The sequence below is a fragment of the Humulus lupulus genome, chromosome 6 (assembly GCF_963169125.1).
Source record: "Humulus lupulus chromosome 6, drHumLupu1.1, whole genome shotgun sequence".
Lineage (NCBI taxonomy): Eukaryota > Viridiplantae > Streptophyta > Magnoliopsida > Rosales > Cannabaceae > Humulus > Humulus lupulus.
This window is the reverse complement of record NC_084798.1, coordinates 69,454,954-69,479,777: the sequence shown is the minus strand read 5'-3', so window position 1 is coordinate 69,479,777 and position 24,824 is coordinate 69,454,954.

Below are 24,824 nucleotides of genomic sequence, written 5' to 3'. Positions count from 1 at the left end.
AGATCCTCTTGAAATTAGTCTTATAGTTGATGATGTAGATGGCGAGGATAGTGAAGAGGCGTTGAGTTATTTGAAGTGGATACAATCATACGAGTCGTGGAAGCATAAAAAGTTTGAAGAATTGGCCGAGGGACCGGAAAGACCATTACCATCGATTTTAAAGCCACCTGTGTTAGAACTGAAGGCTTTACCAGAACATCTACGCTATGCTTATCTTGGAGAGAAAGAGACTCTTCTGGTCATAGTTTCATCATTTCTTTCGGAAGTAGAGGAGGAGAAGTTGTTGAGGGTGTTAAGGGCTCATAAAACTGCTATAGGGTGGACTCTTGCTGATATAAGAGGAATAAGCCCATCGACAGTTATGCATAGAATTCTTATGTAAGACAATGCTAGACCGAATATTGATGCCCAATGAAGACTTAATCTGTGATAGTCAGAATCTTGTAATCCGCAGAGGGAAAGACCGGGTAAAAAGTTGTGCAATCTCACATCGCCTAGGGAAGGTCAAGTGTGATAATTCTAAGACTGTGTAGGTATGGGACTACACAGTTGAAGAGAGCTTAAATGGATTGATGGGTATTACCTATATCAACAATATGCATCTTCTTTTCGGTAACCCATCACTTGAGAACTCCAAATTTAAGCATGCTTGACCTGAAGCAATCTTATGATGGGTGACCTCCTGGGAATTTTTCCCAAGAAGTGTGTGAGTGAGGACAAAGCACGCTAGAAAGACTCGTGTTGGTTTGCAGGGCCAGTCATCATTCCAGGAAGCAACCATGGTGACGTGGGGCGTTACAAATGGTATCAGAGCCTTGACCCAGCCTGAAGTGTGGCCGACGGGGACATCGGGCCCGTAAGGGGGGTGATTGTGATAGTCAGAATCCCGTGATCCGCAGAGGGAAAGACCGGGTAAAAAGTTGTGCAATCCCACATCGCCTGGGGAAGGTTAAATGTGATGATTCTAAGACTGTGTAGGTATGGGACTACACAGTTGAAGAGGGCTTAATTGGATTGATGGGTACTACCTATATCAACAAAATGCATCTTCTTTTCGGTAGCCCATCACTTAAGAACTCCAAAGTTAAGCGTGCTTGACCTGGAGCAATCTTATGATGGGTGACCTCCCAGGAAATTTTCCCAGGAAGCGTGCGAGTGAGGACAAAGCATGCTGGAAAGACTTGTGTTGGTTTGTAGGGCTAGTCGTTATTCTAGGAAGCAACCATAGTGATGTGGGGCGTTACATAATCCGACAATGAAAGAAGTGGTGAGGAAAGAGATATTGAAATGGCTAGATCCTGGAGTGATTTACCCTATTTCTGATAGTGCTTGGGTAAGTCCAGTACAAGTAGTGTTGGGGTTTTATGCCCTAATTAAAACCCAAATTCTTTGTAATATCATTTTATTATCAATAAAATAATAGAAATAATTTTTTGACTTGGTCAATCACTTTGCTCACATGTTTTATTTTCATGATTATTTGTTTAATATAAACTTCTATTAAATCCCGAGCATATAGCTAATCTTATTTACAGTGGAATATAAATATGATTATATGTTCAAAATAAGTTAGTCCTAAGATTAGTCAGTGCACAGGATTTACATTGACTTGACAATTTACGATATGATCTACTTACACATTACAGTGTTATGTTCTTTCCAGAACATTAGCAAAGTAGATAAGATCGGATGTATTTGTTACATCGGACAGGACTGATATTGACAGTTGATAAGATAAGTAAACATACCGTTATTATCTACTCTAGTCATATCATATAGTTGACCATAGGTCAATTCAATCTAAATTCTGAGTGGTTAGTATTCTAACTGATTGTATTATTTGAGTTCTTTGACTTGTTCGTTACCAGCTTACCCTATGGACTAGCCCATACTTACATCTTGGGAACTCGGTAGTATAATTGAGTGGGAGTGTTAATCATAGATATGAACATCTATAGCTTCTGATGAAGAAGTGAAACGGTGGTTTCCTTTTAGTTTGGTTCAAGGTGTTAAATGATAGAGATCTCATTTCAGTAATTAAATTAGTTTACTGAAATATCATTTACAAGGAACTAAGTGTTTTAATGATAAAATACAATGAGGGGTAAAACGGTATTTTAGTCCTATCTCATTGTAGACCGTCTATAGAGGATTGAGTGACAATTATGGTTCTAACAATGGATAATTAATAGCATATCTATATTTTTTATAGAGCGTTCTATGAATTCAAGAGTGCAATTCCGAGTCTATAGTGGAGTCACGAGGAATTAATAAGTTAGTAAATTTATTTGTTAGATTTATGATAAGTTATTAGAGCTTGATTTCAGAGGCCCATGGTCCCCATTATACCTTGGATAAAATTATCTAGATAGTCTCAATTAATTGATTTAATCATCAATTATAATTATCAAAGTTGACCATGTCCATTTTGGATAGTTTCACAGAGTTGTGTAATTTTGAGAATAATAGAGAAATTATGGCAGATTTATTAATTAAAATAAATTGGTATCTAAATTAATAAATAAGTTTAAATCAAGGTTCAAATTATAAATAATTAATTTGATAAAGGATTTAAATAATTATTTAATTAATTAAATCAATAGAAAATAATACAGGTCTTGATTTTAAGTGCAATGGGTTTATAATCAAATGAGAAATTTCACTGGCCTAAAGCCCGTGATAATTTCGACCTAGGGCTTCAAAATGGCTATTATTTTATTGATTTTTTTAATTAAATTAAATGGCCTAATTGAGTCTATAAAAGGAGTGTTTAGAGAGAAGTCAAAACATAAGTTTAATCACTGGTTTTCTAATAGTTTTAGATTCTCTCTAAACACAAGTCATTTTCTAAGCCTCTTTGTTATTTTCTCTTCTTCTCTCTATATCTATCTCATGTGTTGAGAATTTCCCACACTAGTCTAGGTGGTTCTAAGGATACATTGGAAGATTGTGAAGAAAATAGAAGATCAGTTGAGTTTCTTGATAATACTCTGCGATAGAGAGGATACAAGAGTTAGAGAAACTGAAGGAATGACTGTTTCATTCCGCTGCATATACTGTAAGTATTCTATTCTTTGTTTCTTTTTTAATTCAATTTTAGAAACATGTTTTATGCTATCTCGTATTAATTTATTTAATATTAGATATACATGAACATAAATAAAGATCATGTATAAGTTTTCCTAACAAGTAGTACCTAAAAAGGGTGGCATGACTGTGGTGAAGAATGAGAGTAATGAACTGATTCCAACAAGGACTGTGACAGGTTGGAGGATATGTATAGATTACCAGTAGTTGAATAAGGCAACTAGGAAATATCATTTCCTTTGCCTTTTATTGATCAAATGTTGGATAGGTTGGCGGGGCATAACTACTATTATTTTCTAGACGGGTACTCAAGTTATCATCAGATTGTAATTGCAATGGAGGATTAAGAGAAGACAACGTTTACATGTCCTTATGGTAATTTTTCTTTTAGAAGGATGCCATTCGAACTATGTAATGCACCAGCCACATTTCAACAGTGTATGATGTCGATATTCTCTGACATGGTTGAGAAAGGGATTGAGATTTTTATGAATGATTTTTTGGTTTATGGGTCTTCTTTTGACAAGTGTTTGACTAATTTGGAGTTGGTTTTCAAGAGATGTGAAGAGTCGCATTTAGTACTTAATTGGGAGAAGTGCCACTTTATTGTGAATGAAGGAATTGTATTGGGGCACAAGATTTCTAAGAAAGGCATTGAAGTGGATCAGGCCAAGATTTCTACGATAAAGAATTTGCCACCTCCGGTTTCAATTAAAGGAGTGAGGAGTTTCTTGGGCCATGCGGGATTTTATCGGAGATTTATCAAAGATTTCTCCAAGGTCTCAAAGCCGCTGTCCACCTTGCTAATGAATGGGGTTCCGTTTGATTTTGATGAGAAGTGTCACCATGCTTTTAAGATACTTAAGGAGAAATTGATTTCGGCACCTATAGTTGTAGCACCTCAATGGGACTTGCCATTTGAATTGATGTGTGACGCCAGTGATTTTGTAGTTGGAGCAGTGTTGGGACAAAGAGTTGAAAAGGTATTTAGAACAATTTATTATTGTTATCCAATAAATTAGCATTGATGACGTGGCAAGTAATCCCTGGACACGTGGCTGACACATGGAAGCATCTGCTAGAGCATCGACCAGAAGACACAGAAGAAGCAGGGTAAGCCCGTCTTACCCGCGACCAGTCTGGTCGATGGTTCCGTGTACAAGGCAACATTTATGGGAAGATCTTTATGAACCCCGAATTTATCTCATACAATCTCCTGAGTACCCGATTATTCAGGGGAGAATATCTGTAACAATCTTTTGTAACCCCTCTTGAGCCTATAAATAGCAAGAGATAGCTCAAGGGAGGGACTTTTGGGCTTTCGAATCATTCGAAACTATAGTAATTCTCCTAGTAAACTTGTATTGTTCTTCAGAGGTTAGTGAAACTCATTGAACCCTAGTTCTTTGATCACTCTTATGATTCTTATATCAATATCAGTCTAAGTGGACGTAGGTCATTACCAGATTCTGGGGCCGAACCACTATAAAAATTCTTGTGTGATTTACTGTTTTTGCCATACGTTCTTCTCTATACATTCATTCACATCAATCACATTTTGACTCCGTGTCAATTGGCCAAATCTTGGGTCAACATTCTGGTGCTTTCATTGAGAGATTGATTTATTGCTGTTAAGAAAACTAATGGCGAAAGCAGGAAAGAAAACTGGACAGGCGGCCGCCGCTGCACCGTCAAACCCGCCACCTCCTCCTCCTCCTGCAAGCATGGAGGAGGATGAGCCACAACTAGACTTTGAAGAGGAGGAAATGGATGATGCAACGCTGAAGAGTACTCTAGGCCCGTTGCCGGAAGAGCTGGCTAATCTGAGGGCCAGTCAAGAGACTGCCGCTGAAGTTATGGCGCGGCAGCAGCAGGAGATTGAACGGCAGCACGCGGAATTGAGCAAAAGGCAGGCGGAGGTTGACCACCGCCAGAACGAAGCCATGGCAGCCCTTGAGGCAACCTTGCTGTTGGCTAGAAATCAGACTGCACCTACCTCGCAGCCTGACCAACCGGTGAATGGGCCACCCCAGAGGGGTCCTAATCCGAGCCCACCGATTCAGCCTTCGAGTCCACAAAGGCCCGAGCAGCCTCAGATTCCCCATGACAATGTCCCACAGGATCCTGAGGCGCACCCACCATCCCAAGCTGCTCGGGGTAATCCCTCGCAACAGAGGCAGAATAGGACCGAGAATCAGCCTCGCAGCCCTAGACGCCATAGGGATGATGGGCCGAACCTACCGAACAGAGGTCAGTACCCTCCTGGCAACAGGAGAGACTCAGAGTTAGGCTCTGCGGTCCGGGGCTCCCCACGACACGATGGTGCACGGGGACACCACGACCAGCGCAGACCACCCTCTAACGCTCGGGATGGTTCAGCCAGGAACGGGCATCGAGGGAACAGTCGATCTCACCATAGCCAGTCAAGGTTCAGAGATGGCCACGGATACAATGAGGCTGACTCGGGCAAGGGAAATGCTTTTGGGAGGAATGGAGAAAGAGGTAAAAGCTGGAGCCAAGTACGTCAAGATGACAAACCAAATAGACAGGATGCTGGGGGGCAGCCCAGACAAAATAATGTCTTCAACCGGCTCGGTGGTAGCGAACAGCGAAGAAGAGAAGCGGACCTGAGAGATGTACTCAATGATCGCCGCGAGAGGCACGACGAGAATTTCCCCCCAGCAACAGAGGCCACCGCGATTCCTACTGCAGTGCAGGCCCAGATAGACGCACTCAACCAGGCTGTTCATCAGCTGGTCGGAGGAAAGACCTCTTACATCGATCACGATAGGAGGAAAGGCACTCCTTTCGTACAAAGGATAGCTAACGCCGAAACTCCCAGCAAATTCAAGATGCCTACGCTCCCAAACTTTGATGGATATGGGGACCCAGTCTCGCATGTGAATAAGTTTGAGATTCAGATGGACATTCAGAAAGTGTCCGAGGACGCTCGGTGCAGGATCTTCCCTGCAACACTTTCTGAAGCAGCGCAGGATTGGTTCTTTAAGTTCCCACCTGCAAGTATAGTCTCCTAGGAAATGTTCGTAAGGGAGTTCTACGGACAGTTCTATGCGGGTCGTGTGCACCCAACCGAAGCAAACCAGCTAGTCGAAATTCGCCAGCAGGACGGGGAGTCAGTGAAGGATTACGTCCAGCGCTTTATGCGAGCGGCAGCTGGAGCAAAAACAGTAGGAGACGAAGGCAAGATGATGGCCATTACCGCAGGGGTTAAATGTTGCTCTCCCCTCTGGAAAAGTCTCTGAAAGGAAGGAGTTAGAACCACCCAGGAGTTCTTGGACCGAGCTGATCGTTACATCAAGCTCGAAGAGGCCATTGCTGATGATGGAAAACCCTCGAACAAGGGTAAGAAGGCCGCCGAACCCGCCAAAGCCGCCAATGGTTCCAAACCTAATGGCAACGGCAAAGGCAACAGAAACGGCAACGGTAATGGCAAGAACGGTGTAAAACGGCCGTATAACGAGCCTTCCACCTCCGACAACAAACGAGCCAAGGGTAATCGTTATGAACCTAGGTTCACTAACTACACTGCCCTCGTTGAGTCTCGGGGAGAGGTTTACCAGGCCACAAGCTCTAGTGTGCCTTACAAGAAACCTAGACCCATTCGAAAGGAAATTTCGAAAAGAGACACTACCAAGTTCTGTCGTTACCATAATGACTACGGACATGACACTAATGAGTGCAACCAGTTAAAAGACGAAATCGAGTTCCTCATTAGACAAGGACACTTGAGAAGATACGTACGGGCCTCGAGAAATTCCCAACGAGAAACTCCAGGTGGCAACGAGCAGGCGACCACACGCCAACGCTCGCCACCATTACAGCCTGCCCCCGTGGCTGGAACACTCTTAACCATCTGTGGAGGCCCACACCTCACGGGAAATAGCGGAAAGGCCAGAGAACGATATGCTCGGACTCTGTGCCACGACCAGGACATCGAGATGATGACTGTGGAGGACCGTGCACCAAAAAAGGCTCGGTCAGAGGAAGGTGAGATAACCTTCTCTGATGGCGATGCCCAACACGTCCAGTTCCCACATTCCGATTCGCTGGTCGTGGACATCCAGATGGCCAATATGATGGTAAAGAGGGTACTAGTCGATACAGGAAGTTCAGTGAACATCCTGTATAAGTCAACACTGGAACGCATGAAATTGTCCGTAAAGGACTTGGAGCCCTGCAATCAAATGATATACGAATTCTCTGGAGAAGGACTCGCCCCAGCCGGAATGATCAAACTTCCAGTAACGACGGGTACAGCGCCTACAACAAGGACATTACTCGCCAATTTTGTAGTGGTCGATTGTCCTTCGGCGTACAATGCCGTTATCGGAAGGCCCATACTGGTTGATCTACGGGCCGTCATCTCTATGTGGCATCTAGCCATGAAGTTCCCAACAGACGCGAGGGTAGGACGCGTTTTAGGAAACCAAAGGGAAGCTAGGGAGTGCTACAACGCCTCGATCACAAAGGCGAAAAGTGGAACGTTGAGGAGCACTACCCCAGACCGATTGCAGATGGCAATAGATACGCAAGCCCAATCAGGTGGTGAAGTCACCAAATAGGGTGTTGCCCAAAGTGAGGATGGAGATTTGGATCCTCGCTTTGGGGATTTTGAAGAGAATGTTGGACCCGTCGAGGACCTGGAGGAGGTCCAACTCGACAAAAAAGACCCGACCAGAGTCGTGAAGGTTCGGAAAAACTTAGAGCCTACCACGAAGCATGCACTGGTGGAGTTCTTGCGAAAGAACCAGGAAGTTTTCGCCTGGTCGCACAAAGACATGGTGGGAATAGATCCTGCGGTAATCAGCCATGTCTTGAACATAGATAAAACTTTTCCACCCGTGCAACAAAAGAGAAGGCTGCTCGATAATGATAGATCAAGAGCCTTGAAGGAAGAAGTCGAAAGACTTAAGGAGAATGGGTTTATCAGGATGGAGTTCTATCCATCGTGGGTCTCAAATCCGGTGCTAGTCCCCGAGCCTAACGGCAAGTGGCGGACCTGTGTGGATTTTACAGACCTCAATAAAGCCTGCCCAAAAGACTGCTTCCCACTCCCAAGAATCGACCAGCTGGTCGATGCGACTGCAGGACATGAGATCCTCTCGTTCATGGATGTATATTCGGGCTACAACCAGATTAGTATGCATCCCCCTGACGAGGATCACACCAGCTTTCGGACCGATAAGGGCTTGTACTGTTACAAAGTCATGCCCTTCGGACTGAAAAACGCAGGTGCGACTTACCAACGGCTAGTCAACCACATGTTTAAGGAGCTGATCGGTGCAAATATGGAGGTATATGTGGATGACATGCTGGTAAAGTCTAAAAAGGCAGAAGGACATGTGAGGGATCTACAAGAGTGCTTTGATGTGTTAAACAAGTACCAGATGAAGTTGAATCCCCTTAAATGTTCCTTTGGAGTCGGATCAGGGAAGTTTTTGGGGTTTATAGTAAATTCAAGAGGAATCGAGGCCAACCCTGACAAGATAAAAGCCCTGATCGACATGAAGTCGCCGGAGAAGATCAAGGATGTACAAAGTTTGACCGGAAGGATCGCTGCCCTGAGTAGATTCATCTCGAAATCAACTGACAAATGTGTCCCTTTCTTCAATCTACTCAGGGGCAATAAGAAGTTTTAATGGACGGGAGACTGCGAGCAAGCATTCCAGGCCTTGAAAGCTCATATGGCGCAACCTCCCATCTTGTCAAAACCGATCGAAGGAAAAACTTTGTTTATTTATTTGGCGATTACTGAAGTTGCTGCTAGTGCGGTACTTGTATGGGAAGAAGAAGGCATGCAGAAAGCAGTCTACTATGTCAGCAAGAGGCTAATCGGTGCAGAATTAAGATATCCGCCAATCGAAAGGTTAGCATATTGCTTAATAATAGCCTCCAGGAAGTTGCGTCCTTACTTCCAAGCCCATCCTATCACGGTTCTAACCGACCAGCCCCTTCGGCAAGTCCTCCAAAAACCTGAGGCGGCTGGGCGATTGTTAAAATGGGCAGTCGAACTAGGGCAGTTCGATATAACTTATTCACCGCGAGCAACAATAAATGGACAAGTCTTGGCCGATCTTGTTGCGGAGTTCACCGAACTCCCAGACAGTGAGCAGTGCGAACAGCCTGAGGCGCCCATGCCTCAAGACAAAACTCCTTCGTGGAAGCTATTCACAGATGGTTCATCCAACGAATCCCACGCTGAAGCGGGAGTGATATTGATAACGCCGGAAGGGCATCGATTTCACTGCGCAATCAGGTTCGACTTCACTGCGTCAAACAATGAAGCAGAATACGAAGCATTCCTCCCTGGATTGAGAATGGCCAAAGATATGAGCATAAAGAAGCTTGATATTTATAGTGACTCACAGCTAGTCGTGAATCAAGTCCTGGGAGAATATCAAGCACGAGCCTAAAAGATGATGGCCTACCTGAATAAAACGAAGGATTTGCTAGCCCAGTTTACAAAGTACACCCTCCAGCAAATTCCGCGAGACCAGAATTCGAATGCAGACACCCTGGCTAAACTCGCGAGCGCAAAGGATGCAGACACCTTGAACATAGTTCCAGTAGAAAGACTGAATAAGCCGAGCATAGAAGTGGCCGAGGCCAATATGGAGATTCGTCTAGAAGATACATGGATGGCCCCTTACTTGGAGTATATGACGAATGGTACACTGCCAGCAGATAGAAACAAAGCCAGGACTCTGCAAAGGCGAGCCGCTAGGTACATACTGGTCGATGGTGTTATGTACCGAAGAGGATATTCAATGCCACTACTCAGGTGCGTTACACCAGAAAAAGCTAAGGAACTCATGAAGGAGGTGCATGAAGGCTTCTGCGGGGATCACGCTGGGGGACAAAGTCTGGCGAAAAAGATTCTAAGGCAAGGCTACTTTTGGCCAACAATGAATGAGGCTTCGACGGTCTTATATAAGTTTGTCTCTGATATTAAAAAAATGTAATCATTAGTTTTCCTTTTTCAAAGTATGGGGAAACGGGATGACCGTCGAAATTGTTTCTGGGGAACTGAAAAGGCATGATTAGACAGAAGTGGGTTGCTTTTTTCAAGAACACACAAAGGGTTCTGACACGTCAGGTGGGGTTACCGAAGAGTCGTTCGTTCAAAAGTTTATTTACTGTTCATAGTAAATAAACTTTGGGGGGCAAATGTTATCCAATAAATTAGCATTGATGACATGGCAAGTAATCCCTAGACACGTGGCTGACACCTGGAAGCGTCTGCTAGAGCATTGACCAGAAGACACAGAAGAAGCAGGGTAAGCCCGTCTTACCCGCGACCAGTCTGGTCAATGGTTCCGTGTATAAGGCAACATTTATGGGAAGATCTTTATGAACCCCGAATTTATCTCATACAATCTCCTGAGTACCCGATTATTCAGGGGAGAATATCTGTAACAATCTTTTGTAACCCCCCTTGAGCCTATAAATAGCAAGAAATAGCTCAAGGGAGGGACTTTTGGGCTTTCGAATCATTCGAAACTATAGTAATTCTCCTAGTAAACTTGTATTGTTCTTCAGAGGTTAGTGAAACTCATTAAACCCTAGTTCTTTGATCACTCTTCTGATTCTTATATCAATATCAGTCTAAGTGGACGTAGGTCATTACCAGATCCTGGGGCCGAACCACTATAAAAATTCTTGTGTGATTTACTGTTTTTGCCACACTTTCTTCTCTATACATTCATTCACATCAATCACATTTTGTCTCCGTGTCAGTTGGCCAAATCTTGGGTCAACAATTATGCAAGCGGTACCTTGAATGATGTTCAAATTAATTATGCAACTACAGAGAAGGGGTTGTTGGCCATAGTGTTTGCCTTTGATAATTTTAGGCCATACTTGATTGGGAATAAGGTGGTTGTTTACACAGATCATTCTGCGATAAAATATCTTATGACCAAGAAAGATTCCAAGCCTCGTCTTATTCGGTGGATTTTGTTGTTACAAGAATTTGATGTGGCAATTAAGGATAAGAAGGGCACCGAGAATTGGGTGGCTGATCACTTGTCTATATTGGAGGTTGATGAGGAGTCTCTTGATAAAGAAGTTCAGATTAATGATGCTTTTCCTGATGAGCAGTTGTTTGAAGTAAGTGTTTGTAAGGATGTTCTATGGTTTGCAGACTATGTTAATTTTTTGGCTGCGAAGGTTATACCTCCTGAGATGACAAGGCAACAATTGAAGATATTCTATTCGGAGGTGAAGAACTATTACTAGGAGGAGCCTATTCTGTATAAACATTGTCCTGATCAAGTTATTAGAGGATGTGTGCTTGAAGAGGAGATGTTGTCAATCTTGACTCACTGTCATACTTTGCATTGCGGTGGTCATTTCAGAGGAACAAGAACAGCAGCAAAAGTTTTGCAGAGTGGGTTTTACTAGCCTACATTATTTAAAGATGCTAATGTCTTTGTCAAAAGTTATGATCGTTGTCAATGGACTGAGAATATATCAAGAAGAGATCAAATGCCAACGACTGGTATTTTGGAAATCGAGTTGTTTGACGTATGGGGAATAGACTTTATGGACATTTCCCGTCATCGTATAATTACAAGTACATTTTGCTTGCAGTGGACTATGTTTCTAAATGGGTAGAAGCTGCAGCAACTCTTACTTGTGATGGGAAAGTGGTACTTAGATTCCTTCACAAAAATATCTCCACTCGGTTCGGCACCCCCAAAGCAATTATTAGTGATCGGGGAAGTCATTTTTGCAACAAGTCATTCACTGCTCTTTGTGCTCGCTACGCTGTTCATCATCGAAAGACATTGTTTTATCATCCAATTGCAAATGGTCAAGATAAGGTGTCAAATAGGGAGATTACAGGTATCTTGGAAAAGACTATAAATACATCAAGGAAGGATTGGTCAAAGAAGCTTGATGATTCACTTTTGGCTTATCACACTGCATTTAAAACTCTGATTGGTATGTCACCATATCGATTGGTGTTTGGTAAGGCATTCCACTTACCGGTGGAACTTGAGCACAGAGCTTACTGGGCTGTGAAAAAGTTAAACATTGATCTCTTTATGGCGGGACAAAATAGGCATATGGAGTTAAATGAGCTTGATGAATTCCGAAAAGAAGCTTATGAGAATGCGAGGATTTATAAAGAGAAGTTGAAGGCTTTTCATGATAAGCGGATACTGAGGAAGGATTTTCAACAAGGAGATAAAGTGTTGCTATTTAGTTCAAGACTTAAGCTCTTTCCTGGTAAATTGAAGTCAAGATGGCCAGGACCATACACGGTAGTTGCTTCACTTCCTTATGGAGCAGTGCAAGTTCATAGTAAGAAGACAAGACACTTTAAGGTGAATGGTCAGAGATTGAAGCATTATTTGGAAGGCCTGGTGGAAAAATACAAGTTCGTGGTGATTTTGGAACCAATCTAAATTGAATACAAACAAGAGTCCGGCTAAAAGACGTTAAAGACAGCACTCTTAGAAGGCATTCCTAAGTTTATTTTTATTTCTTTTATATTTTCAGTTTATGTTTTTTTTTTGTTTGGTTTGGAACAATGTTTAGGGAATTTGTTTTAGTGATTATTTTTAGTTTTAATTAGAAATATTTTGATGTATTGTATGAACCGTGAAAAACGTGAAAAAAATGCAAGAGTTTACAAGACAAAGGTTAGAAAAATGTTAATTTGTGAGGCAGTAGCGCAACAACGCTTGGAAGGAGGCGCTATGGCGCTAGTTACAGAGAAGGGAGAAATTTTTTCCAACAAAGGGCGCTATGACGCTATGAATGGAGCGTTACAGCGCTAATTTCAGATGCAAAAGGGATTTTGAAATGGATGTCAGCGCTACAGCGCTGCTTAAAAGGCACTACGACGCTATACTTAGAAATGAAATGCCCAGGAAACCCTTGTAGCGCTACAGCGCTACACATGTAGCGCTACAACGCTAAGTCACAATTTTTTTTAAAAAGGGGGTTAAGCTTCGAATTTTTTCCCCAATTCCTTATTTCTTCTTCTCTCTTCATGTTCTCTCTACCCTAGCACCCTCAACCTTCCATTAAAGCCTTCTCCAAGAATTTTGACCTTAATTCTCTCATTTTTTTTTCTTTATTTTCTCTGAACCCTATCACTTTTGGTTTGTTTTATTTCACCAATCCCCCTTTTTTCATCACCTTTTGGAACCCTAAAAAATTCAGATTTTTAATTTCTTGAATAAGATTAAAATTTTCCAAGGGCTTTACACAATCAAGAACAAGGGAGACCATTTCAAGGGTTAGTAAGTGTTTTCAATCCCTTTTATTCCAAGATTTTTGCTGCATTTGGGGTTGGGTACATTTTTTGCTTGCTTTTGGAGGAGTTTAGTTTTTGTTGTTGTTATTTGGAGAACTTGGGTGTTGTGTTCTGCGAAATTGAGTTTATAGGGTGGTTGAGAAGAGGGAAAGTGTTTAATTTAAAGGGAGGTGTTGTCAAAACTTTTATGGGTTTGGGTGTGATTGAGAGTGTAGACAATGGCTCCTAAAAGTAGAGCAGGAAGGTCTAAAGATAAGGGAAAAGGCCAAGCTTCTGCTTTCCAACAAAGGGATGATAGCTCGGAGCAAGAGTATGATGAAACTAGGTTTATAAATTTTTAGGCTCAAGAGCGTCATGAAAAGTTTGTAAGAAAAACATTAATTCCTGAACGTGAGGTAGAATATAAATCTGACCCTTTTGATCATCAGATTTTTGAATTAGTTAGAGCTAATCTCGCGGCTCGGAAGTGGGACAATTTTGTTACAAAACTGGCGCAGACAAATTTATCATTGGTTTATGAGTTCTATGCGAATTTAAGAGCAAAAAACAATGATAAAGTTTTTGTTAGAGGTAAGCGAGTCCCTTTCACTGCCGAATCCATTAATAAGGTTTTCAATGTCCCGCATATAAAAGAGCAAGAGGAGGAATATACAAGATTTTTTAAGGGATATATAGATTATAATGTTGTGGCTGAAAAGTTATGTTTTGAAGGTGCTCCTTGGAATTTATCTGGCTCTTTACCTAAGAGTATTCCGTCATGTCAATTGAATATTGAAGCCAGATTTTAGGCTTTCTTTGTTTGTGCTCGGTTCATGCCAGTAAGTCATGTGTCTGACATGACTAAGGATCGAGTACTCCTGATGTATGCATTGATGACAGGGATGACTATTAATATGGGTTCGTGGATTAAAGAAAATATAGAGATCATTGAAAAGGGCCATACCACTGGAGGTTTGGGCCATGGATCTGTCATCACAATGTTATGCTATAAGGCTGGAGTTCCTGAGTTAGTTACTGATATTTATCAGTCATTGCAGTAACCTTTGTCGATTACTTTGATGAAGGATTATCCCGAACCTGCTCTATATGTGCCACAGGCTAGGAAAAAAGGTAAATGTTGTGTGGAAATGGAGTGGAGGAAGAGGCTGATCCGGTGTTGCTGGGGGGTAGTAGTGACCATAGCATGATGAAGTGAGTGATAAGTTGGATTATCTTATCCAACAAAATCAGTATATGGTTCAGCAGCAGCACATGATGAATCAATACATGGGCCAACGGTATGAATACGAGGTGAACCATGTGGCTCGCTTAAACAACTTGGTGAGTCGGTGGTCTTTAAACGAGGCGAATCAAACTTATTTTGCTCCACCACCAATGTATCCACCGTATTCTCTGTTTTACTCTCCGCCTCCGCCCCAATCATTTACTGGATTTCCAGAACCACAGCCTCCGCCGTCTCAGCCTTTTGAGGGACCCTCGTCCTAGCCGCCACAACCGCCATACTGATGTGGTTGGTCAGGTAAGTCTCTGTTCTCATTCTTTCTGTACTTTAACATTGAGGAAAATGTTCAGTTTTAATTTTGGGGGAGAGATTTATTTTTGATGCGTTTGCGTTTTACGGTTTGATTATTTTAATTTTCGTAAGTTGTTTGTTTTGAGTCATGTTTTAAAGTATAAATTAAGTTGATAATTATTGCCATTTTAATATGATTGACTGTTTTGTAGTATAATCCAAAGGAAAAATTGATGTGCTTTTAAAAACAATTTGTGTGCTTGGTTAGATTACTTTGTTTTTTTACTGTGATTTGATGACATTAGAGATCTATTGCTCATAAATTGCAAATGTTATAATTGAGTTATTTTATGCTTGTCAAATTTGGATTGTGGATTGGAAAGATTGAAATAAATTCTAGAACCTTTTTGCTTACTATTTGAGATGAAATTTGAAATAATGCACATTATGGGGAAATGATATAGGCAATTTTTTTTGGATTGGTTGTGCCTTTCAAGCTAACCCTATTAAATTTTATCCTTAGTTAATCCTTTTGAGCCTTATAATTGTTTTCTTGTTAACACATTCTTTTGAGCCTACCTGTGAATTGGATTACCATTTACTCTTTTTTACCCATACCATGAGCATGAAAATTATTATATGAGGGGAGTGAGTGTGTAATGGGATGTTTGTATTATGTGTTATTCAGAAAATTACTTGTGATTGAGAAAAAAATTAAAGAAAGAAAAGGAAAAGAAATTGAAAAATGATTATGCTCCCCAACAATTATCTATTGAAAAAGCAAATTTTGGGGGAGTGTATTGAAAAAAAATATTCTCAATCATTGCACAGAAAAAGGAGTAACAAGGGATGAGTGGTGTGCAATTGATGGGAAAGTTTGCTTGTGGTATGATTAAGCCTAAAAATGTCTCTTTATCTACCTATACCTAAGCCTTTTATTATAACCCTTATAAAGTCCAACTGATTCTTGTTTGTGCATTTGTTTATACTAATGGAGAATAGTAAGTAATGCAGGCATATGGAAATATTTGGTTATGTGGTTAGTTGGTGAGAATTTGATGTGCATAAAGTGGTTCAATTATTTTATTTGTGAGTTATGAGTAAATGAGCTTTGGTGTTGATAGATTGCAGTGAAAGGGTGATGTAATTTTGACTGAAAATCTAGATTAATGTTTTAAATAGCATGATTGTTTTTCCTGAGAATTATATGTGCATAGCACTCTTGAGTGTTGGAATTGATTAGTTATGTCAATTTGGTTTGTTTCCGTTTGAGTCTAGTTAGATTCTTTACTCGAGGGCGAGTAAAGGTTTAGTTTGGGGGAGTTTGATAAACGAGTTGTAGGCTCGTTTATGGTCTAGTTTCTAGGTTGGTTTTCGTTAGTTTAGGGCTATTTTATTGCAGAATTATGCTCATTTGTTCATGTTTAAGGTTTTCCATGCTAAGTTGGTGAAAAGAGTGAAATGAAGTGAAAGTGGAAGAAAATATAGTTAATTTGGAGAAAATCGTGCTTTTTTGGGGTCGATATGTTCGAGCTTTGATACTGTCGATAGCACTACAACGCTATTAAAGTGGCGCCACAACACTAGGAAAGATATGATGGACCTTGTTGAATCTGTAAGTAGTGCCCCAACGCTACAAAGCAAGTGCTACAACGTTATCAAGACCAACAGAGCAGCGCCCCAGCGCTACATCAAGGGCACTACAGCGCTAGTGAAACGATTTTTAGTGCATTTTTGGTTCTGACTATAGCGCTACAGCGTTCAATACATAGCGCCATAGCGCTATCAACACGTTTTTCAGATTTTAAACCACTTTTTGAAGGGAAAAACAGTCTTTTCACTTGGGAACCTTGGAAAACTATTTAAGCAACATTATTCTGCGATTTTTGATAAGCAGTTCTAATTTTGTAAACCCTAGATCTAGAAAAGACTGCTGCTTTAGATTTTTTTTTTTCTGGTTTTAACTTCCTAGATTTTTCTTTTCATCTGAATTCTTTAGGCTACTTTTTTATGAATAATTATTTGAAGTTTATTTTCACCATGTTATCTATGAACTAATTTCATTTATCTAGGGATTAATGTAGTCACTGGAATTTCTATTTGATTTTATTATGATATTCTATTGATACTTCTTCTCCATTCTAATATATATGATGTTTGTTTAATTCTAGTAAATACTTGATCAATATTTACTTGATTTAATGGTTTTGATTCAAAATTCAAAAAATGAGAATTGAATATGCTATCATTATATAGATATAGGTTGCATATTGGACGAAAGTACATGTATGACTTGTGTAGTAATTAGGTTTCTTTACTTAATGCCTTCTATATGTTCAAGTTTATCACAAAAATGTAGAAAACCTACATATAGACTGAGATTTTATATCTTGAAAAAGAATAGGAATCAATTATATTAACCTGTTATTAGAATAGAAAGAAGAGATTTAGAATTGATTAGTAAAATTAATAGAATTAAAAGTTGATGAAATTAATTCCTAGACTTTTTATTATTGGTTTTTAATTAGTTGATTCATTGTTTTGTTTTCAGTTATTTAAATTATGTTCATAATTTAGAATAGTCATTTTAATTTTAATTATTCATTTAAGTTTAAATTCACCAAATAGAAAGTTAAATAACAATTAGTGGTATTTGGAAAGCAATTTTCGTGGAATTGACACTCTACTTATTATATATTACTTGATTCGACCGCAGATACTTGCGTGATAAATTTTCACAGATCAATATTTTCACTAAGTCCCTTGATTCAATTCGGTTTGATTCCCTTAGGAAATCCTTGGGGGTTTGTAGTATGTAATTATTTATTGTCTCGTGACCATTCCAGTTGTTTATCTCTTATGTGTTTTTTCCTGTTAAACGATTCTCAAACAATTGAAAAAATTTTGTGATTGCTTTCTGTTAGATTAATTATTTTTGAATATATGACATGCTAAGTTTATTGGTTTCAAAGTAAAAATTCTTCACGATTTATTTTTGGGAAAAACGTATACTACTGAGCTAAATTATCAAATCTTCTTCAGTTTTCAGGTTCCTCTGTGAGAATAGAGCTACCTATGTCAGTGTGTGAAAGCCAGCCTTTAGTAAGTTGAGACTATGTAATTAGACCTATGTAGAGGACACGCTACCATTGAAAATGGCTACCATTGGTGTAGTGTGACAACGTCTCCTTTGGGTACTGCAGAGAAAGGCCAAAAATTGCCAACATGGGCAATGACCCTATTGTTTACACTTCAGACACAAATACCTGTTCTATATGAAGAAAAAAGAAAAAAAAATGTAAGTCTCATCCTCTATGTTATTGTTTTTCCTAAAAATACTTTGTGCTCTAGAATTTTTTTTTTATTCCAACACTCTTAAGCAAGTTATATGGATTAAATAATTTTTCTAACATTATGAGTACTCACTTAATTTTTTTATTGGTTGATTATTGTTTTTCAGGTCCCACATTTTTTATAACAGCAGAAGGAAATATTTTGGTCATTTATAAAAAAAGGAATATCGAAAATATAAAAAAAATATATTAAAAAAAAAACTGATTGAATCTCGGTGCTTATTGTTTTTTTTTTTTTTGGTCCACTATGATTTTGTGTTATTTTTGTCATCTTTTTCTCTAAAGTTAAGGTTGTCTAATTATTAATTGTGTAATATGTGAAGAAAAAGGACAGTTTGAAAATTTTCCTTTTAAAAACATATATTTGTTGCCTTTTTGGTTTAGTCACAATTAAGACAAAAATTGTCTTTTTCTCTCATAGTCAAAAACGGGTAACTACCCATTTTGTTCTGCCTATATCCCATGTTTGGCCTCAACTCCCCCGATCACTCTTCCATGCTCACACTTTATTTTTTTTCTCTCTTGTTTTCTGCTTGTTTGTTCTCTCGGATGTCTAAGTGTGCAGGAACCCATGACCCGAACTAATACCACTGAAGCTCCCAAAACTTCCACTGCTGCGAGTGATTCTGCTCCATCAACTTCGCCTCTGGCGGCTTCAGGATCACCTCTGAAGTCCTCTGTCAAGACTAGGGCTCACAAAAAGACCTTCCATGTGTCCACAACCTCTAAGTCAGTGATTCCATCCTTGTCTCCAGCTCTAATTGCTCTGCCCGCACCACTAACTGAAGAGGTGGTGCCTACTGAGACCCTTCTTTCAGCAATTGAGTCACCTGGTCCAAATCTTAAACCCTTAAAACTTGCGGCTGCCAAATCAAAAGGATCCCCTGCTGCTGCACAACCTATTTCTGGAATGTCGCCTGCTTCACGGACTCGCTCCAAAGAAACTGCCTCTAGTTCAACAACAGTCACGAAGAAAGAAGGAAAATGAGGCAAGCCTTTTCCTCCAAAGAAATCTCCTCCAACGAAGAAACTCAAAATCACTCCACCTGCATGTTCTTCCTCCAAGGCTGATCCATCTGAAGATCTATATGGTGAAGCAGCCAATCCTTCTGAGTACTCAAGTTCTGAGAGCACCAAAAGGTCTGAATCTACTCAAGAACTTGAAGATCTGATTGCCTCTAAAGAGCGCGTTGTTGAAGTAGAGGATGGTTCTAATGCATTAGATACTCTGTCTGAGTCTTCTGAACCTTTACCTTCCGAATCCAAGGAAAAGAAGACCATGATTTTTCCTAGTACAATTGCTTGCAAGGTTTGAACCAAAAACATTGATTCAGGTTTATCTTTTGTTCCTCATTCTCATCATTTTTGCTATAATGATAATGAAAGGGATATGGTTTATTATGCTAATCATAAGGTTATTTGTGAAAAGAATTTTGATCTTGCTGCTCATAGGGTGTTTAAGGCGATTTGTATTTTGCAAGAAAGAGAGTGTTTAGATTCTTTACAGGGCTATTCTGGGTATGTTGATCGGGTTGTCAAGGAACTTTATGATAATATTATTGATAATTTTCTTAATCATAATTCATTTATGTATGGCAAAGTGTATGTTCGGGGTCATTGATTTTCTCTTACAGTTAAAGATATTGCTATTGCCCTAAATTTTCCCATTGGTGTCATTCTGGATACCCTTGAATTTGATAAGGACCTAGTCCTTTCGGAGCTTGTAGGACAAAAGATCTCATGGAATCTAAGCACATCACTCTCCATTACTGATCTTACACACACATATGTTGTGCTTATGCGGTTTACACTGTTAAGATTTGTTTTGGTGCACAGATAGATCTTCCTTCCTTAATAATGGACCAAATTATTTCTCTAAGGAAGGCAAAAAAGAAGGGGTTCAACCTGTTGTTTCCATGACTCATCTTTAAGATTCTGCCAATTTAGAAAGATGTCCTGATGCCAAATGAGTCAGTTGAGATTCTTCCTCTTGGTCCCACATTCAAGCCATTTGAAGGGAAAGATCAAGTATCAAAGAAGTCCAAGTCCGTGCTTATTCCCTCTATTTCCACTACCACTGCTGCTGTTCCATCCGGTGTTGGTCCCGTGACATCAGAACTGTTCGCTGTCCAGACTAATCTTACACTGGTAAAGAAATGACTTGGAACATTGGAGGCCACTCAATAAGCAATCATTGCTCAACTGACGACCTTAGTCAAGGGTGTTTAGTTCTATTTTTCATGTTTTTCCATTTTATCTTGTTTGTCCAAAGACCATGTTCCTTGTTTTTTTTTTTTTTTACTTATTGTTACTTTGCTCCTTGATAGACAAAAATGGGGAGTAGTTGGGATTTTGCTGCATGGTTTTATTTTTATGTTTTGTTGTGTACAACTCTGGACCCTATTTTCAGGGGGAGTTGTGTGGTATGTCTTGTTAAACTTTTTTTAAAAAGTTGACAAATCTTATCTTTGTTAGTATGATTGTTTGCAGTGGGAGTTCTTAGGAACTTTTTTTTTCCTAACAAAGTGTTTACTACAGGTTTTGAGATCTTATTGATAAAAATATATTTTGTCTAAAAAGTTGCCAAATGGGGATTGTAAAGTCCTAAATTGGTTGTCTTTTTATTTAATATATTTTGTCATTTTTAATTGGTATTTTCGAAATTGTATTTTGGGTAAGTGCCTCTTTTTGGTAAGAATAATTTTCTCTATTAAGGTTCATTTTATTCATAGTTAAGTTTCCTAATTTATTTATGGTAACTTGTCTATATTAAGAAGGTCTTTTATAGGATTATTCTCTTAATATTTTACTTGATTCTAATCTATTTAAAAAGAGGAAACTGAGTGAGTCTTGTTGCTCATGGAAGGAAATTTCGGTTCGAACATGGCTGGGACTTAATACCAAGTTCGTTCATTTCTTGATGCTACAGAATGGTTGTTTGTCACATCTAGAAATTCCTGCAACAAATGAAATGAGAAGTTATTTTGAGTAATTTCCCGATTTGGTCTAATTTAGGCCATTAACGAGATTGGCTCACTTAGAGGTTTTTAAACTCTATAAATACTAGGCCTAAGCAGCAGCCATTCTTAATCTCTTCACCACTCTAACGTTTTATATTTTGAAGAGTTCTTTTATATATAAAGAGCAATCTTTGTTCAACTATCTATTTGTTTGTTTGTTTGTTTGTTTGTTTTGCCTTGTGTTATTTATTCTTAAACAAGTCATAAAGCTTGTGAACGTGACACACAATCTTCGGGAGAAGATTTCCATAAGTCTCACTTCGGGAGGAAGCGAGCACTCATCAAGTTCAGAAGGGCTTTCAGGTTCTTGGTATTTATCAAAATCAGATTATTAAGTGGAGTACTTCAAGGTTGCGACAAGAATTTAGAGGGAGTCTAAACTTGTATAAGTCAATTGTTTTTTGTATTCTTGAGACTTTACTAATTAATTTTATCTCTGGGTGTAACCTCGTAGACTAGGTTTTCCGAACCACGTAAAAAACTTCATGTGTCACTTTACTTTAAGTTTATTTACTATCTGTTCGTATATTCTGGTCTATCAGCATTTTGTCTTGATATATCAGAATATCTGTCTAATCAAACAATTATTTAACATTTCTGCATTAATTAAATTATTTATTAAATTCAGTTGGTGATCTTAAAAATAGAATTTTACATCAGACTGATTCTTTGATGATCAAATGCATGAATTTCTACCCAAATTAATTTGGCTAGCTTTTTAATTTTTGGGTTGCAATTTGGCTTTTTGGACTATAGAGTAATTACCATTTATTTTTGTGACAAATCAATATCTAACTTTATCTAGTAACAATTTAAACTCACGATAATTAATTTTATATACTAGTTTTAGTATGCAATATTAGGCATGGTGACCTAAACACATGTAATAAGTACTATTTTCTAGAATTAATAAAGTAAAAATTTATGTATGATTGATTGATTATATTATTTGTTACATAATATAAATAAATACTATAAAATTCTAAATCCACTAATGTAGATATAATCTTGTAATAGTATAGAAGGATACAAATTATAAATGTTAAATTAAATAGTTAAGAATAAATTAAAGTAATGGTTCTTTAATTGGTTACTGGTAGTATGATCACCATAATTAAGAATGTAATGATTTCGATCTGAATAATTGAATGTAGTGACATTAAGGTTGAAGTATTTTATATAATTAGGATATACAAATTTTATATAGGAATACTCTATATATGTGTAATCTCTACTTTATTATAAAATATTTGGTCCCAATTTGAATTGCCTCCAAATTGTAATAAGATATATTTTTTTTAATAATGTATTAAGAAAATATATCTCTATATAGTAATAATTATATATATACAGTTAAGTGTCATTCCTAACCCCTACTCACTATGTATGAGATTAATTATACATAAAGATGTCGTAATAACTCTAAAGAATAAATCAATGTATCAAACAACTATACATAAATATTTTTCAAATAACAATTATTAAGGAGTACTTATTGTTATTGTTGTTAAAGTTGATACTTTTGAGTGGTAGAAATTTTTTTTGTATCAGTACATTTATTCAATTATGACCTCTCAATTAGAATACAATTAATTTAGACTCGAAGTTATTCTTATATAGATGTTTCACTGTATATAGGATTGAACAAAACAAAAGTAAAAAATACTTTATTAAATATCGTTTACTATAAAGAGTCTAATCATATCACTAGATGATCATATGCATATTAATATATATCTTAAGTAGTCATGAACTCTAATTTATGTCTATTGAGTCTTTTGATTTGTTGGTTAGGGTTTGTTTGATGACAAGCTATAAAAACACTTGTTTTGGAGACTTGTAAAGAGAAATGACCGAAAATATGTTCTACAAATATGGAATCTAAGCATTTTTAATAGAAGTGAAAAATAGTTTCCTTGAGTGCCGATTTTTGTGTTGAATAGTTTGAGCGCTCTAATTTATAACAGGCTTATAAATTAAATATTAACTAGTAAATTAAAGGTACTCAAGAATATAGAAGTAATTATAAGAGTGAAACAATAGCTTGACCTCATTTTAATTATGAACCAATTGTTTTAGAGTTGAATTAAATCTATAGACTACATGAGAGCACTCGATAAATAATTTTATAATTACAACAGTGTTGCTTCAAATATTTAGTGGAGTAATATTAGGATTAAGAAATTAAATTTATTAGATTAAAATATTTTAAATAATAATCTAATTTATTGAAACTTTAAAGTATAGGTCCATAAATTCATGAGCCACCTCTATAAAACATTGTCCATTATTAAAGTGACATTGTAAATAAAGAAGGATCTTAATTGCAAATAAAATTAATTTTCTCACAATTATATATAGTAATTATAAGATAATTAGTGTTAATTGATTAATTATCAAATTAAATAGTTAAATAAAATAATTATATTTATATTTTATATAAAAATTTTGAATGAGAGATTTCATGTTATATGCATGATAACTAAGTAAAAATTTTTAATATGCCAACATAAGCTACTATCCCAAATATATGACAATTTTAATTTTTTAGACAAAAATACCCTTAATATTCAAACACCCATTTTCTCTCTCAGTCCGAACTCTCTCTCTCTCTCTCTCTCTAACATCTCTCATTCTCTCACTCTCTCTATCATTCTAATATTGTAGATCTCGAAAAAATACCAAAATTAAAAAAATAATCTGAAACCGATATTTGAGTGAAAAAATATGAACCTCCAAAGTTTTCGTCAAATTTCAGTGCAGAGCATCGAAAAATCATCGTTTTGGCCAAAAATCATGTTTTCATGATTGCATCGCAATAACATCAAAACACCATCGATTTTTCATTGAAACACCATCGATTTTGCATCGAAAAAGCATCGTTTTGCCCAAAAAACAAGGCCAGTTCCACAGCTTGGCGAAGAGCTTGTCTGGCTTGTCTAACACGGCCCAAGACTCTTGGCGAAGAGCCCGTTCCACAGCTTCAGCATACATCTCTGGGCCAGTTCTACCAGTGTCTACACACCTAGCAATGTCTCTGCGTAGGCCCTTCATAAAACTCCAGGTCTTATTCTCTTCAGTGCTCACCTGGTTCTTCACAAACCTAGACAGTTGGTCAAATTTTCTAACGTAGTCCTGCACGCTCGATGTTCCCTGCTTCAGATTAGTGAACTCATTCACTTTGTGCTCAATCACTGCCTTACTAAAGTACTTGCCATTGAACAAGGTCAAGAACTCTAGCCATTCCATCTCGACAACATTATGCCCTTTCTTGGCTGCGTCCCACCAGATGCGGGCATCTTTTCTCAGCATATAGGTCGCGCAGACTACCTTCTCTCTCTCAGTAGTTCCAATGAAGTTGAAGATTCTTTCCAAAATACTAATCCATTCCTCTTCCATTGAAGGGTCACTGCTCCCCTCTAATATAGGTGGATTTTGGTTGCCGAACCTTTCTGATATAGGTTTTGCTCGGGCAGCTCTTGGCGCTTCTACTGGCTGTACAGGTTGCTCAATGATAACCTGCGGGTCAAGGTTTTGTTTTTCATTGTTTGCAGGTGGTA